Consider the following 17,338-nt stretch of genomic DNA (forward strand, 5'->3'; position numbering starts at 1 on the left):
TTTACTGTAGGTGCGTGTGCTTTGTGCTGCCTTCTCTTCTAGATCTGGTCTTTGCTGTAGGTCCTGCTGTGGTGGAGACCCACGTGTCGGGCCGGGCGTTTTTTCCTATAGAGTACCCTTCCTCCTGGACAGCTGTCAGCCAGTGTCCTCTCTGTTTTATCTGTTTCATACTGGATTAGGGAATGTGCTGTTATCAAGCTACAACACACACACACACACACTCTCTCTCTCTCTCTCTCTCTCTCTCTCTCTCTCACACACACACACACACACACACACACTCACACACACACACACACACCACAATAAATGAGAACAAGGAAAATTTGTGCTTTTCTATGCAGAAACAGGTTTGGAGATAGGATCAACATGCACTGATAACTGAGAAAAATTACAAATCATTATTAATTCAATTTCAAATTGTATGGGGAGATTTCGGGACCATAGAAGTTGAAAAAAATGAAGATTTCTGTTTTGTCAGGTAGGGATGTTTAGTGTGGGCAATGGAGAAGCTGGTATTAAAATGAGAGCACTGGGAGGCTGGGGTGTGGCTCAGCAGTAGAGTACTTGCCTAGCACGTGCGAGGCTCTGGGTTTGATCCTCAGCTCCACAAAAAAATTTTACAAAAATAAAATAAAGGTATTGTATTCAACTACAAGTAAAAAAATATTAAAAAATTAAAAAAAATGAGAGCACTTGATTTGATACACATTGTTGTTAGAAATACTGAAGTATTCCAAGTAATCAAATACATGCTTAGAAGTGGGTTGGCACATACCTCTGCAGAAGGGTATGCCCCCAGGGGTCATCTGGCCAGCAAGCACAGCTGGGCTGCAGTCTGCCTCCTTTAATCCTCACTGAAGTACTGCCCCTTCCTCTGATAGGAAGAGTCCTGGGTTCCCTCTATGCAATTAGCTACTTTAAGATAGTGAAGGGCAGGGGAAAGGGCTACAGTGTGACTGGATACCTGTTAGAAACTGAAACATGGCCACATTCTGACCACGTGGCTTCCTAAGTTAAGATGGCTCCCTCATTCATCACAAAATTTAAGTTACAGTAACACGTTTGTGTATTCCAAGTGTAACTTTGATAGAGACAAAAACAGTAATCTTACATCCTGAAGGATCAAATAAGGAAGTTGGGGAAAAATTTTGAGAAAGATCATGAAGCTAGAGTGTGACATTTCTTGTCCTTATCATCCTTTTATGAAACTGCTAGAGGGGACCAGATAGCAAAGGGGGGCAGTCATGAGGCCCCTTACACCAGAGTGCCATGTTGGATTTTCCTGGTTAATGACAGAGTGAAACTTTAATGTCACATCATTGTTTTCTGATATTAATACCTATTTTATTGCAGAAAATTTGGAAAACACATGAAATTATAATGGAAAAGGCAGAAATATTTTGTAATCTCTCCACCATGAGGGAAAGAGAATAACCAGAATGTTTTATTGTCCTGACTTTTTCATATATAAATATGCATTGCTTTTGCATTAAAATGGAATTATTTTCCATAGAGAGTGACTATATTTTAAAATTAATATCATCTTACAATTATTTTCAAGTCATTATTCTTCAAAATGTGTTGAAAGGTATTAATACAATCCCTAATATTAAACTATTCTTGAATTCTTGGAATCAATTTTACTTGGAGATGTTGTATTATTCATTGACTATGCTACTGGATTAAATTTGCTAATTAAATAAAATCTCCATTGATAAGGAAAATTGGCTGGTAGTTTCTTCTTAAGCATTAGTACAATTAAGAAAATTTATCAGGCATATATGAATGTTACTGAGCTAACTGGGAACTTGCACATGGCTGAGGTCTGGGAAAACCTGACTGCTGGTCAGAGAGCCTGAACAACCCCAGGAACACCCCACTCCCACTCTTGCTTAGTGCAAGTATCCATCCTAAGATTTAATTTCCCTTTCACATCATCGATTCTTCTCTATCTTAGCCAAGGGCTGCTGTATGAATTCACTCCTTCTTTGGGCATCTCTACCTACATGTGTCCAAGAACAAACTCATTATCTAGTCTCCAGGACAAGATAAAGGCTCCCCGTGAACTTCCCTGTTTGCATCAAGGATGCTGCCTTCGCCCTTTGTTGCAAGTGGCAGAAACTCGATTGACCGCATATCGTCGAGTGAGAGCTGACTGGGCCTCAGGATGGGGGACCTGAATGCTGGGCCCGGTCCTCCACGCCTGTCCTCCTGCAGGGGTCCTGTGCTCACCTGCTTCAGCAGAGGACTGCCGTGCTCCCGCGTAGACAGTGTGTCTTCTTTTTTTAAAGCTTTGTTTTTAACTGATCAATAGTGACACTCGTATACGGTTTGGGGGCACAACGTGATGTTTCCTTCAGGTGTGCGCTGGGAGTGAGCACCTCAGGCCAGTTAGCACGTCACTGCAAAGACTTCTTGTCTGTTGTGAGAACAGTGAAATAATCACTTTCAGCTATTTGAAACCTACAATGTATCATTGTTAAGGAACCTGACTTGTGGATTAATGTCCGTGTTAACCAATGTCTGGCCTTTGTCCACGCCCTGCCCCCAACCCCAGGAACCATCTACCTTCTCCCCTGGCTTCTAGGTTCCTGCCCTTAGATTCCACACGAGGAGGAGAGTGTGCGTTTCTCTCAGCCTCCTTCTCACATAACTGATGTTGTCCATGCCATTGGGAATGATTTTCCCTTTTTCTTTCTTTCTTTCCTTTTTTTAAAAGTCCAGCTGTTCCCTGGTGTGCGTGGACCACCTTTCCTTCACGCATTGGTTCATCGCTGATCTCCTAGGCTGAGTCCACCTGGGAATCCACCGAGCGACCCTGCCCTGAAGGCAAGGGCACTGACGTATGTCTCTCCCACACAGGGGCTTCCTTCCCCTGGGGGGCCACAAAGTGGGCCCACATCCTTTGCCAGGTCTCCCAGGAATCCTGGCTCCTGCTGCGTCAAGGACAGGCGTGGGGAGGGGAACGTCAGAGCGAGCCCCTAGTGTCTGGGACACCCAGCCAGGGCTTCCACCTGGGGCAGCGGGGGCTACTCGGGTCTGCGGTGATGACGGAAGGACAGAGGGCAGGAACTCGCAGCAGGTGCTCAGCGGGTCGTCTGGCACCAGGCGAGTCCCACAGAGAGTTACCTACGATCACAGAGTTTTCACTACTCACAGGTTAGAATTTCTGGAAAAAAAATACGTAGAAAGAAACGGACACCCTTGTTTCCCAGGAGGCAAAGCTTGAAGCTAGCGTGGGTTCCACCTTGTCTGTCAGAACCAGCGTCCACAGTGGGATTTGGCCTTCAGCGGGGTCAGTGCGGGGCCTGGAGCGCCCTCAACAGGCCCTCCTGACACGGTCCTCCGCCCTGGGTCTGTTTCTGGCTCGCTCTCCATCCCATCTCTCCCTCTGCCTGATGAGGTGGGCCTGCCTGTTTTAAATATTTGCTTTTATCCAAACAACACACGCGTGTTTAAGTAGCGTTGGAGGGACATGAAGGCAAGCGACGGAAGCCAGCCACAGGGACTTAGCTCCCACTCCAGGGAGCCTGGCGGCCTCGCTCTCGCCACCTGCTGCACGTCTCCAGTCTGATTAGTCCTCCGTCACCTAAGGCAGGTCCAATTTTCTTCCTGCTATGATTGGTGGTCACCTCCTCTCACCGCCTCACCTGCACTTCCAGCGCCAGGCGGGGTGGGTGGGTGGGTCAGGAGCACCCCTCTGTCGGCACACCCAGCAGGGCCAGGGGCCACACTTGACGTGTCCTTTCTTATAAAACCCTCGTAACTAAAGCTGGTGATTTGCTTTCCCCTCTTTCCGTAGACTTCCACGCCCTGGCCCTCACAGTACTTAAAATCTCATTATTTCTCCTTGCACTTGACCTCGTGTGGAGTTCTAAATTGGAGGTTATTTTGCTCAGAATTTGCAATGCACAGCTGTTTTCGGTGGGAGCCCCCAAGGCAGCCGGGCGAGTCCTGTTTCTCAGCACATGGCTCTTTGCGTCTGTACCACGGCCCACTGTGGGAGCTCACTGTGGGGGGTGCATACAGTGGACCCATCCTGAGTCACTTCCCCACTGACAGCCTCACTGCTACTAGGGACCGGGCATCACTGATGGACAGTGAGGTTTCTTGACTTCTGCCTGTACCTCGGCGTCCTTGGCCTGCGCTGCCTTCAATCGTCAGTTTTACGAGTGCCTCTAACACAGGCTTCCGCCATCCTGATGGCACTTACCCTGCTCCTGACATCACCGGAGCTTTATGCATCTCTTAACTTTTGCTTAAGAAATGGGTCGATCCAGAGTCCCAAAGATATTTTGCAGTGTCAGAAATTTCAAATATTCAACAGGGTTGACATGTTTCGTTACCTCCGACTGCTGAATTTCAGCAGAGTTTTAAACCCCTAAGAAAAGGTGGTTGTTGCTGTGAGCTGGGTTTAGAGCCAGGGGCACAGCCATCTGCTCCTGGTCTTTCCCTGCTCCATCTCTGGCTCTTTGTTCCCATGACACTCCTAATGTACACAAACATATTTTGCAAGTGGGGTTTTGCACAACACTGTATCAAATGTATTGCAACCATCATCCGAGACGTCTCTTTCATCTGTAAATCTTGCAATTCCATCAAGAAAGCAATCAAGTTGTCCATGGAATGATTTGTGCCTCCCAAACACCCGCTGATGATGGCTTCTGGTGCAATTATCCTATGGGTGCCTTCGGATTGCCACCTCCCCTTCCTCCACTATTTACTGGAGACTCAAGTTGTGCACAGATAATTCAAATTTACCATGTTTCAATGATCATTTTATAATACCATTAAGTAGGAAGATGGTATCGTATCTCACAAGTGAGGAAGTTCAGACAAAGAAATACAAAAGCTGAGATGCGAGGATCTGGCTGGAGTTCTCCCCTTCAGCCTCCCCAGGGTTCCTTGGAACTGAGAACTGGGTTTTGGCAGAGCTGACTTCGCCCCAACTTCCTCTGAGGTCTCCCAGGCCTTTCCACCTTAGTGAGGTGGTAAACAGTCACTGCTCTCTGCCTGCCTCCGTGAAGCCAGGCCACAAATACCATTCGCCTTTCTCTACTTATTTTGCTGGCACTTTCTCCATTTCGCACCACTCCAGAACACATCTAAATGTAGTAACATACAGACTGTGTCAGTAGCATGGAAAAGGCTGGTCCCCAGCCCACATTGTAAAGGGAACAGAGCTGTGATGTGCTGAGGAGAGTTCCAGGTGGGCAGCCAGGGAACCGAGTGGTTCCAAGGCGCACACAGCCACGTTTCCTGGACATGATTCGGCATTTGTTCAGGGACCAAGAGAATAAAACAAGAGGAGAGAAATAAGGGGAAAACCAGCCAGAAATTTTTCTAGCTTTAGTGTAAGCTGATAAACAGAAAGTGTATGTGGAAATTGCTGTCTTTGTGCTGGGAACTTTGAGTAACTTTCATGTAAGACAGCTTTTTCCTGCCTGAGGGCAACAGAAATTGGTGTGGACAGTTAGGAATAGAGGGCTGAACTGTATTACTAGTGAAGTTTCGCAACATCAAGTTCAGAGGCTAAAGCTCAAGTTTCAGTTAGAGCAATTCTAGAAAGCCATTGACACAATCGCTTTATGACATTGTGTTTCATTGAGAGATAAAGGACAGAGTGGGTGGAAGTTGTGAGGGAATTCCTAATTCTGGGGGATGCTGCCTCGATCTGTTGTCAGAGGCAACTCTGTTCCCCTCCAGGACAATGGGCTGGGATTAAGGGAGGCGCCGGGTTGCCCCCTGGGTGAGATCTAAGGAGGAAAAATGGGGTTTGTCTGTCACTGCAGCGAGGGCAGAGTGTATTTTGGAGCTGGTGTTCCCTGACAAACAGAAATGAGTAAGGGCACTTAGTCACAGTGTTTTGTAAGAACTGTGTTTACACAGTTTACACAGCCGACCCGAGGAGATCCCAGAGCGGGGTGGGGGTGTTGGGGGCGTGGAGAGGGATGGTGAAGACTGACGAGCAGGCATTGGCTCCCGTTTGGGTTTTCCCTGCAGAGTAAGGCCATTGAATTTATCTCATTTATACCTTGAGCACCAACACACACACAATTCGTGAAGTGGAAAACCGAGGAGGACGTCCCTGTGGGCTGGAGTGGACAAGATCCTGTGAATAGAGTTCAGTGTGGACATCATTAGGTTGTATCAAAACCTCTGCCATGTGTTGGATGTCACTGGTGCCACAGTGACAGTCAGTGGGTCACACACATGAGCACACCATATATCTGTACTAGAAGTGCTCTTAACAGAAAATGCCAAATTTACCGTGGAGGACAATATTCCCAGTTGTGTGTTTTTTTCTTGTACTTTGCACATTAGTCAAGCCTCGTGCTTGTTAAAGTGTGTGTGAAGTGTGACATATTCTGGAAGACAAGAAAGGCTTGTCTCTATTTACTGCACATCAGCCAGGTTGAAGCAGGTGACACTGGGCTCTCCAGATTCACTCTCCACTGCCTAAGAGCCACCGCCTGTGGGGTGGAGCCGACTCCAGGGAGAGGAGGGTTGGGGGCAGTGCAGAGGCCCTTCAGGACTGGGCCCAGGTGAGGCCAGCCCCAGTGGCATCCCAGGCACCCTGCTGTTGGGAAGACAAGGGTGAATGTCCTTGAAATGAAGAGGTCAGTTTGCTAGTCTCAGGTGGGTGCCACGGTTGTGTGGGATGGTGGTGGTGTTGTCGACGTGTGGGCAATGCCACATGCTGGTTATTCTTGGTTTGTGGGAGCTATGCTCCCCTTGTCCACGACGACAGGCAAGTGAAAGAGCTGGGCTCTGAAGTTAAGCAGAGGGGTTGTAGCACCAGCTTTGTGGGTTGGGTCTACGCCTCAAATCTGTGTGCTGCCTCGGTTTCCTCTCGTAAATGGAGCTCGTGATAATAACCTTACAAGATGTCAAGTGCATCAGCGATCCTACCTGACACAGTCGGGAGAGTGGTCCTTCTATAAATTGTAGCAATGATTAACTTCTCAATCACAGCAGGTAAATAAATGGGGAGATATGTTAGATTTTTTTTTTGATCTTTCCTGATTTGCTTTGATCTTTCATATAACGCACAAATTATCCTGAAGAGCAAAGAAATGAAAGTAGCTTTGCAAAGCCAAATAAGTTTGTGTTTCTCGTAAAACTGTCTAATCAAAATGCTGTCTATTAACTCTGATGTCAGGTGACCTTTGGCTTTGAATTGGTGTGTTGTGGCAGAGGGAGTTCAACTTGTTCTCAAGATTTATGTTTTTGGCTGTAGTAAAGCATAAAAGGGAGGAGACATTTCTTTAGTGGGCAACTATAGGGAGACTTTAAAATAGTGCCCTTCTAGTCCTTCCCGAAGGAAGGAAGGAAGGAAGGAAGGAAGGAAGGAAGGAAGGAAGGAAGGAAGGAAGAGTTCTCTCAAGGAAATTCATGGTAACTAGAAACTCAGTGCATGGAAACACAGGTCATTACATTGTGGACCAGGATCTAAAACTTTATCTGATAATTTCTCTTGCATTGTGTCAGGGCCAAGGATGAAAATAACTGTCATGGTCTAATATCTGTTTATATTTCATGCATGACTCAGTTTGTGAATCATCTTATGAGGAGTTTGCTGGTTACTTCGGGGTAGTTTCCATCAACAGAACCTGTATGCGGGGAACAGAGAAGCGTCCACGCTTGCGTGAGTCCCCATGCACAGTGGTTGGTTGGGTGCAGGGACCTCGAAGGGACCAGCCAGGATGCACAACCAGGCTGCAGGGGGGACAACGATGAGGAAGTTCTCCTGCAGACATCTCATCACCACCTTCTTGCTGCTCTCTGAAGGTCAAGTTCTGGGCTTCTACCTGCCTGGACCAGTCTATAGCTGATTCTCATCATTCACAGATACAACATTTTATTAACTTGCCTCAAACACTGAATTGTCAAATACTGAACTATTGCTTCATGAGGAAGTGGAGAATCCGCTCCTGTGTGCCTCTGGCCACGTTTTCATCGAATGATCGACAGATTTGTTTTATCCATGTTTCTGCTGAAAGACACCTTATGTCCCATGAACTGTTGATGCATAAACACGGACCTCAAGGACAATAGTACCTTGTCTTAGGTCTGAACGAAGCCTCTCCAACACACTCTGTTTTACCTGGCTTGGGAGTGGACAGTGGAGGCTTATCCGCTTAGGAAAATTGGGTAGTATGTTAGCATGGTGCTTGGGCCATTCAAAACAGTGAAATCACCACTGAAAAGCACAAGAACCCAAGACATGGTAGCTGAAAGGTGCAGGAGGCTCTGGTGCGCAGTGCGGGGGCTGAGCAAGGCGGGGAGGCGCCTTGGTGGGCCTGCTGGGAGCACCGGCATCTAAGTGACTTGGCTTGTTGCTCTGCACACATCCTTGAGGGAAGGAGAAAGTGCCTCGTTAAATTAAATCCAGTTTGTGCCTGGGGAGGTCTCCTGCTTAATTCCAAGTGTGGTCAGCTGTGACCTGGCTTGGTACGGGGGCCAGCTGTGTGTGCCCATAGGAGTGTGCTCATGAACTGGCCTCCCTCACAGTGGCAGGCTCAGCCAGCCCCTATGGCCTGTTGATTCAATCAAACACTGAGTCATAACCCATTGAGGAGTCTGGTGCCACTTATGTTCTCTGTCCATAAATGCTGTCTGTCGACTTCACAGGCCTGAATTCCCTGAACATCTTCTTATTCTGAGGCCGTTCAACTCCAGAATCAAGAACAAAAGCCAGCGGAAGTCTTTCAATTTGTTGTGACTTTGACTTGTGATTTAATGAGAAGGTGTATTTGCAGACACGTTATCCAGGAATAATGAGGATGGACTCTGTGACTCTGGCTCTCGTGGCCTCGGCCTCTGTGTTTAACACCAGTCCTGAGAAGACTCTGTTCTGCTCTGCTTGGATCAGGATCCAGTTGGCTGGGGCTGGCACTTGGGGTTGGGGCTGGGGCTTAATGAGGAGGCTGTTCTCCTGGCACTTGGGTTGGTGGTGATATTGGCATCTTGGTCTCCTTTGTATTACTTGGAAAGATGCACTTGGCAACCCAAATGCTGGTGGGTATCAGAGGTCAGAAGTGAAAGGACTGATTTTTTTTTTGATTTTTTGATACCAGGGATTAAACTCAGGGACACTCAACCAATGGGCCATATCCTTAGTCCTTTTGATATTTTATTTAGAGACAGGATCTCACTGAGTTTTTTAGTGCCTCGCTAAGTTGCTGAGTTTGGCTTTGAATTTGTGATCCTCCCTCCTTAGTCTCCCGAGCCTCTGAGAAAGGACTATTTTTTATAATTGGCTGTAGTTCTGTTTTTCTTCACCCCCTAAGGTGTCTGGGACCCCAGAGAAAGGTAGTGTGCACGTGGTCCTGTTGTGGACCATTTTCTCTTCCTTTGTGTGCGAGGGTCACACACTTACCTCGTGGGGGTCAGTTTCATAATGATCCAGTACCCCTCCCTAGCACATGCAAACACAGGACCTGTGCAGTGCTCTGTATGGGGGCCATGTGGCCTGACCAAGCCCTTGTCTGCTGGCAACCATGACACCAATACACAGCGGCCCTGAAGCCACTTCCACCCGAGACTGTCAGAGTGTGTTTAGGGACAGGGCTGTATGCAGCTGTATGGCAGCTGGTCCTGTCTGCCTGAATGGGTGAGCTTGGCACTCCACCTAAGGCTCACGCTGAACTCCGAGGGGATCAACAAGCCGCTCTTATGTAAGGACAAGGAGAAGGTCCAGCCCCAGCAGCCCCCTCTCTCACCTGTGTTTTTTCTTCCCTGGAACAACAAAGAGGCTTTGGAATTTCAAGGTCGTTTTCTATCTGGGCTGTGGAGCAGGGGATGGGATGAAAGCCTTCCCAAGGGCCTCGGGTCCTGGAGTTGATGGTTTAGACTCAGGCACAGACATAAACACACGTGACTGACGTCAACATGTGGCTCTCAGCCCCCGCGCAGAGCTGGGTGGTCCCCGGGAGCAGCACTGGGAGAGGCCACAGGCTCACAATGGGATTTTGTCCAGTGCTGACCCCTCCCCCTGACCTGGAGTCTAACGCGTGCAACAGCGTGCTGGGCAGATGCGGGGTGCGGCAGAAGGCAAGTCCTGGTTGAGCCTGTCATGGTGTCCCCCAATTCATGTTGAGCTGCCTCCCTTGTAGTGGGAGCAAGAGGTTTGGGGAAGTGATCAGGTCACAAGGGTTGGCAGGAACTAGCTAGGCCTCTTTCCACCCTTCTGTTCCTCCTGCCCCAGTGGGCACAGCCCCCAGGGCTCTGTCAGAGAGCAGAGAGCAGGCCTCATCAGACCCTGAGCCTGCCTGCGGCACCTGCTGTTGGAGTCCCGCCCCCCAAGCTCCCCTGGAACTGGGAGAAACACATCTCCGCTCCGACAGAGTGCCCAGGCTCAAGGTGCTTACAGCAGCCCCGATGGACTCAGAGAGTCACAGATCCATCTACCAGACCATGGGAGGCTGCATGGGGCCTCGACCCCTGTCCAGAACCTCCCAGGTGACAGAGACTATAAGAAGGACTGTGGAACAGGAAGGGGACATTAGTTGTGGGGGGCGCTCTTCAGCAGTTTGGTCCACATCGGTGACAGGGACAGCCCTCTAATTCCTGTGAGGGGTAAGGTCCCTCAAACTGGGCTTGTCTGTCCACATGCTGAGCACATGAAGACACATTTGATGCACAGGGCACCTTGCTGGAAAGAATTTCTGCAGCTCAGGATGACAGAGCGGAAATAAGGAGACGGTATTAGCGGCATCCGTGTCATAAGCCACAGATGAGCCCATTTGCAGGAGGGCTGCCATCAGGGGTCTGCTCTCCTGAGCCTGGGCAGCCGCGCCCCGACTTCTGGGGCCCAGGTTCCCTGCGACAGCTGCCATCAGGTCAGTCACTCCTGAGAGCCCAGCATGGCAGCTGCATTCCCAGGACTCCTGCTTCCTGGCCCTGGCTAGTCTTGAAGCCAGGTGGCTCAGCCCTGAACAGTGCATGTCCCCTCCAGATTGCCATGGACCTAGAGTGACAGGGAAAATGTGTTTTTATTTGTTTTGTTTTGTTCTCAAAAAGCAAAGTTCCTATTTGTGTTCTATAATCCAGGCTCGTCTCCGAGTTGCCCGCCCACAGCCCAGCCCATCGGAGCCCATCAGAGAGAGGGAGGCTGCTGGACACAGGGGGTCAGGGCACTGGGCACAGGGCTCTGTGGCTGGACAGGTCCTGCCCACCTGGTTCAGGAGGCCTGTGGTTAAGCTAGTGCCAGGCTCCCCCGGTGGAGGGGAGGGGAGCACAGTGACCATGTCTGTGGTCCTATTCCTGAGCGAGGTCACAAATCTGGGCTAATATTTTATAGAGGGGGTCAGGGCATGCTCAGGATAGGCTTAGAAAACTTCCTGGAGAAGAGGGTGGCGGTGCTCAAGAGGCAGGTGAGCAGGCTGCGGACTGGCAAGGCCCTCGCCATGCAGAGCACTCTCTTGCCCGCGATATGCCACACCTCTCCTCCAGGGGCAGAGCCGTCCCTCTCCCCCCCGCTCCCCAGAGCCTCGGGGCTCAGGAGTGAAGGGCTTAAGAGGGGTGCAGTGGAGACCTGCCTCCCGTCTCCCTGCTGATTCTGGGCCACACCAGGCAGCCATTGAGAGTATGGCCCTTGTCTATGACACAGCACGTCCTCGAGGGAAGACACATTTGATGCACAGGGCACCTTGCTGGAAAGAATTTCTGCAGCTCAGGATGACAAAGCGGAAATAAGGAGATGGTATTAGCGGCATCCATGGCATCCAGAGTTTGGCGGCTGCCTTAATTGAGATGCTGTCTCAGCTGGTCCAGAGTCCTTCTTACAGGGCTGCCACCCAGATGATGACCACCCAACGGGAGACGGCTGGGCAGGAAAGCACGACACGGGGGCAGGGAGTGATTTATAGATCCTTCCAGGGGCAGGAGCTTGCCGTGGCTTGCAGAGCTGGCCCCACACTCCTGCAGCGTTGCACCAGCGACATCATCGCGCTTCCTCTCATTCATCCTCGCACTTTGGGATTAGGAAGGAGAGATTAATTGTGTGGGGGACCCTCAGCAATTTGCTGAACCTCTGCATTCCTGACATTAATCTTTCCCCAAGTGCCCTATCATTAACTTGAAAAATCAACCGGGCAAAACCTTAGAGTAGGTTCATGCAAATGAGAATACATAAATAGCACGCAGAGAGGAGCTGGGAAGGCCGCCGGGCTTCCTGAGCACCTGTGGCGGAGTGTCGCGGGAGCCCCCTTCGCAAGCCTTCATCTGTGGAACGTGTCCCTTGTCCACAGCTTGTTAGAGTCGTTTCTTTTTGGCGTGGGTCAGGGAAAGGCATGAAAACATTTCTATTTTCAAATAATGCAAATAAACAATCCCTCTTCGGAGGAAACGCCCCGTGCTGTTGGAACTCGGTGGCCAGGGCTTCACCTAGGTTCTCTTCAATCCAGAAAGAAAAATCGCAGGAGATTGCTTGCCTTGAGACTTTCCCACATGACAGCAATTCTTACCGTGCCAGAAGTGGTTCATCTTGTTGTATGGGAAGTTGGCTAAAGCACTGCATTGAGGTAACAACTTTGGAAGTTTTGAGTCTCTTTTTCTGAAAACACTCTTCCATGCATAGATTTGTTCTTAGGTAAGTAAAGGTCTTGATTTGTGCACACTAAATCATGGTGACCAGCTGTGTAGAAAAACAGCTGTGTGTTCTACTAGGACAACATGGCCCTCGAGCCGGGGCTCTGAGGGGAGGCCCCTGGCTGGCCATTGCAGGTGCCTGGCTTTGCTCTACCCACTCCTCTGTGCAGTGCCCTCATGGTGGCCAACGGACTGAAGGCAAACTGCCCATGCGGGTTGAGAAGGACACACCCGCTGTTCCACTGACTACTTATGAACGAGGCCTTTTGAAAAATCTGCACTCAGCTGAATCTTCCCGTGCACTGCCATGGACATACTCACCAGCTACCTGAGTCAGGTAGAGCAGGATACAGCCAGGTCAAATGGACACATGGAATAAGAGATCTGAGAAAGAGGAAATTAGAGAGATGCTGGAATTTGGATGTTTTTCTAGATTTCATTAAAAGGTAAAAATATAAATCATCTGAAACCTGTAAAGTTTTTGATTGGAACAAACCTTAAAGTGAAGTTTAAAATGAAAAGTAATTCACCATAGATTATATTTTCTTCTTATTAAATTTTACATGGTAGTGTCATCAAGTTAAAACCTCACAAAGGCCTGGGTTTTAAAAAAAGGCATGTGGTTTTTTCCCAATTATTGGTTCGCTTAATATTTATGGAGAGCCTCCGGAGTGTACATCCCCATGTTCAACAGGAAAATTGTGGAGAAACATCGAACTTAGGCCAAGACACACTCTCCAGTGATGGATCACGTCATCACATGGAAGCCGGCACAGGCAGAGCCTGTGAGCGCAGCCTCTGGTCCATCTGCTGATGTCTAGCCAAGAGGGACAGAGAATGACTAGTCACTTCATGGTCACGCATTTGTTTGAACTTTGGTTACCAACTCAATTAATAATTTATTTTAAATAAGCTAAATGTTCAGCCTATGTTAAAGTCATTTGCATTCATGTGCAAGGTAAATATGTTTGAATTTTTAATACTCTTTTGTATATCAACCCCATTTGACTAAAACTTGGTGGAAACATCTTTATTTCACACAGATCATTTCCTTAAACTAAAAGCAACCCCAAGGAAGTACACAGCACCCGTTAAGTGCCGGGCAGTGCGCATGTGCACACAGACACACAAGCCCTCTGAAGAGCCATGGGAGGGGGTCCCTGTCACCTGCATGATTCGACCACATGGAGCCCGCACTGCACCAGAGCGTAAGCAGAATTCTTGTTTTTCACAAGTGTGTGGAGGATGACAGTCATCAGTAGTTACACATTTATCAAACACTTGTCTTTGGTAGGCACTAGGGACACAAGGGTGATCCAGATCCGGGGCTTGCCCTCCTGTTTACCTTCTAGAGAAAGCAGGTCTTCACAAAGCTGCTGACACATGACATTCCCAGTTTGCTTTCTTGTAGAAGGTGGCCTGGGCAAGTTGAGGTCACGTGTAAAGATTCCCCAATTCTAACAGTGAACTTCAGGCAATAAGGGGCTTCTTGTGATCTTTCACCAGACTCAGCCACGGCCTCCAGGGCCCTTAGCAAGAGGGAGGTGCACAGCGGGTTAGTCATGTCCAGTGTGAAGACGTCGGCCAGCACCAGGAGACAGTCACAAACAGAAGACCCCAGAGAGGGACTGGAACCTCCTTCCACTGGCTCCTTTTCTGTTCCTGAGGAAGAGCCATCAGCTCTGGCCCAGAACAATCCGAGTTAAAAGGTGTGGACACGGAGAACGGATAGGCTGAGTGTCGTGAGATCCGGTGACTTTAGCAGATACTGTCGACTATTTAGCAGACAGTTTTGAAGGATAAAAACGAGCCAGGACCTGCAAAGCTCCCTGGGTCTAGCTCCTGAATTACAGGAGTAGAATACATGGATCATGTGTGCATGTGTGTGTGAGCATTTGTGTGATAGCACATGTGTGTGCAAGTTAACAGCCACTGAGAACAACATGGGCTCAGCTCCCCAAGGTGATTCGCCTAGGACCCTCCTGCAATCTCCTAAGACCTGGTCTGCATTCACACAGGCCTTCTGTCTAGAACCACACATTCTGCCCACTTGTGCTTCTCTCTGCAGTGGGTAAAGCTGAGCTCTCCACAATGTAAATCTTCACAGTACAGAATTTGGATAGAATTTAAGGTATTTTAGTGTCACAAGCAATATTCCCTAACTTTAAAAGGGGAAAGATATTGAATATGACATTCAGATAAAGAATTCTTGGGACTCATTGGGTTTGTTGTTTCTAATGATCCTTGGGGAGCAAGCTGTGACTCTAAACCTTTTAATATATATATATATATTTTTTGTATTAAGGATTGAACCCAGGGGCGCTTAACCACTGAGCCACATCTCCAGCCCTTTTCACTTTGGATATTGAGACTCAGTCTTCCTAAGTTGCTTAGGGCCTCACTGAGTTGCTGAGTCTAGCCTTGAACTTTCAGTACTCCTGCCTCAGCCTCCTGAGTCACTGGGATTACAGGTGTGCGCCACTGCCCAGCATCATCTTAATTTTTTCCATGAAATATGCCTAAGGAAACTATTTGGTCATTAGCAGTAAAACAGAACAAAATAAAAACAAAACAAAACAAAACCTCTATCTGCATACAGACTTCACAGGAGGTACACAGCAATCCTAAGTAAAGATAAAATTCCATTTAGAATATCCCATCAGACCATGAGACGGGTGTGTGGTAAGCTCTTCTCCGTCACAGCCCTGAGGACGTGTATCGTGTGGTTTCTCAAGGTCTGAAACCATATTCCTTGCCTGTGTCAGGGATGTCATTGAAGGCCCCAAACGATGCTCCTCCAGGCACTCAGGAGAGGTCTGAGGGTCCGCATGCCGTGGTGAGAGTACAGTGCTGCAGGACCTGGTGCACAGATGGGGCAGTGATCAAGAAGAAGCTGTTGGGATAAAAAGAGGTTTCGTTCCTTGCCTTCCCCCGTGAGACTGGCATGGTGTGTTTTCATCATGTTCTTTGAAGTGAATTCCTAGAATCAAGACGTTTTTCAAGACGTTTAGAAGTGGGGGTCCCAGCTCTAATTGCACTTTTCCATAGACCATGGTCAGCAGGTCACATTCTGATGACCTCACGTACCCCTCATGAGACCCATATCGAGTGCACGCTGTATTCCAGAACGGCTGCCTGTTGAAATTGTATTATCTCAGAATGTTCCTGAACATTCATGCAGGTACAGAAATCTTTCTGAAGCAACGGCTTGTGTGGATGTGCAGAAATTGGAACCCCTGTCCTTCATGGGGGGAACCCCTGTCCTTCATGGGTGGGACTGTAAAATGGTGCAGCCACTTTGGAAAAGAGTTGATAATTCCTCCAAATGTCAGGCCCAGAGTTACCGTGTGACCAGTAATTCTACAGCTAGATTTATGCTCATGAGAATTGAAAATGGTGTCTACATCAAAACCTGCACACAAATGTTCTTATCAGCTTTATAATAACCAAATTGGGAGTAACTCAAATGTTCATCAGCAGATGGATGGATAAACAAAACACAGTGTGTTTGTGCAATAGAATGCTTATTGGATATTTTGTGAAAGGGTGCAATTCTGTTTCATGTTCCAGTAGGGACGAACCTTGACATTATTATGCTATGTGAAAGAAGGAACAACAAGCGGCCACAAATTGTGCTTCTGTTTATATCCCAATGCCCAGGATACACAAATCCAAAGGCAGAAAGTCAATTAGTGGTTGCTGAGAGAATGAGGGTGTGGAGGGAAACGAGGGTGATCTGTGGATGTGTTTTATTTGGGGATGATAATAGAGAGTGGCAATGGCTTTACAATTCTGTGAATAAGCTAAAGTGACTGAATTGCACACTTTAAAGCAATAAATCTTATGGTATGTGAATTATATTTAATGAAGTTTTTACCGAGCTCTTAGGTTGTTCAAACCTTTGTCCCATAAGTGATCAAGATTGAACTTGTTGTTTTGAGATGTTTTTAGCCTTTAGATTAAAATAAAGCAAAATTTTAAGATAATCAAAGACAACAAAGCAATCAGAGTTATTTTTTCACAAGTGTTAGAATCTTATGTTTTCAAACATCTGAAGAGAATCATCCATAAGATGAATCAGAACCATAAAAGAAGTTTTGCAATACTTTTGCAGATGGTCTTATTTAAACAGATTTTGGGTAGTGATAATGTCGATGCTTATACAGTTACACAGCATAAGGCCTGGTTTGGATGAGGGGCCTTTTGGGCAAGACTTCATGGGGAAGCATTCTCCTTTGTATTTCCCGGACTCAGCGCTTGTGTTAGTTGAGGAGAGGATTAAATGCATCATCATTTTATAGCTGTCCCTTTTTGAGGGGATCTCTCCCACCAGAAACAAAATAAGTGTCCCTTCATCTCTGAGATAATACAATTTCAACAGGCAGCCATCCTGGAATGCAGCGTGCGCTCGATACGTGTCTCCTGAGGGGTACGTGAGGTCATCCGAATGTGACCTGCTGACCATGGAAAAGCGCAGTTAGAGCTGGGACCCCCACTTCTAAAGACAGCCTTTTCCTTCCCTTTCAACACAAGCATGGAAATTCCAAAGCATTTTTAGTGAAGGAAATAGCTAAGCATATTTGTGGTTGGGTTTATGTAAAGAAAATATCCCAAAGGGTTCTTAATTTCCTAAGTCCGCAGTGATCAGTGATAGCAAGAACTTTAACCTGTGACCACAGCATGAAGCCAAACTTGAGAGCAGAGTTTCCTGACGAGTGACTGTTTGGGAGTGAAACCTGGT

At 47.8% G+C, this 17,338-nt stretch overlaps 1 long non-coding RNA gene across 1 annotated transcript; it reads left to right on the forward strand.

Annotated features, from left to right (window-relative positions):
- Positions 1 to 5,958: 5,958 nt before the first annotated feature.
- Positions 5,959 to 16,618, forward strand: LOC107140901. The gene is made up of 3 exons (XR_001503345.2): positions 5,959 to 6,117; positions 13,641 to 13,805; positions 14,104 to 16,618. It is a non-coding gene; the product is annotated as an uncharacterized LOC107140901 (long non-coding RNA).
- Positions 16,619 to 17,338: the final 720 nt, after the last annotated feature.

Source organism: Marmota marmota, unplaced genomic scaffold (genome assembly GCF_001458135.2).
Source record: "Marmota marmota marmota unplaced genomic scaffold, marMar, whole genome shotgun sequence".
In the NCBI taxonomy this organism is placed as follows: domain Eukaryota; kingdom Metazoa; phylum Chordata; class Mammalia; order Rodentia; family Sciuridae; genus Marmota; species Marmota marmota.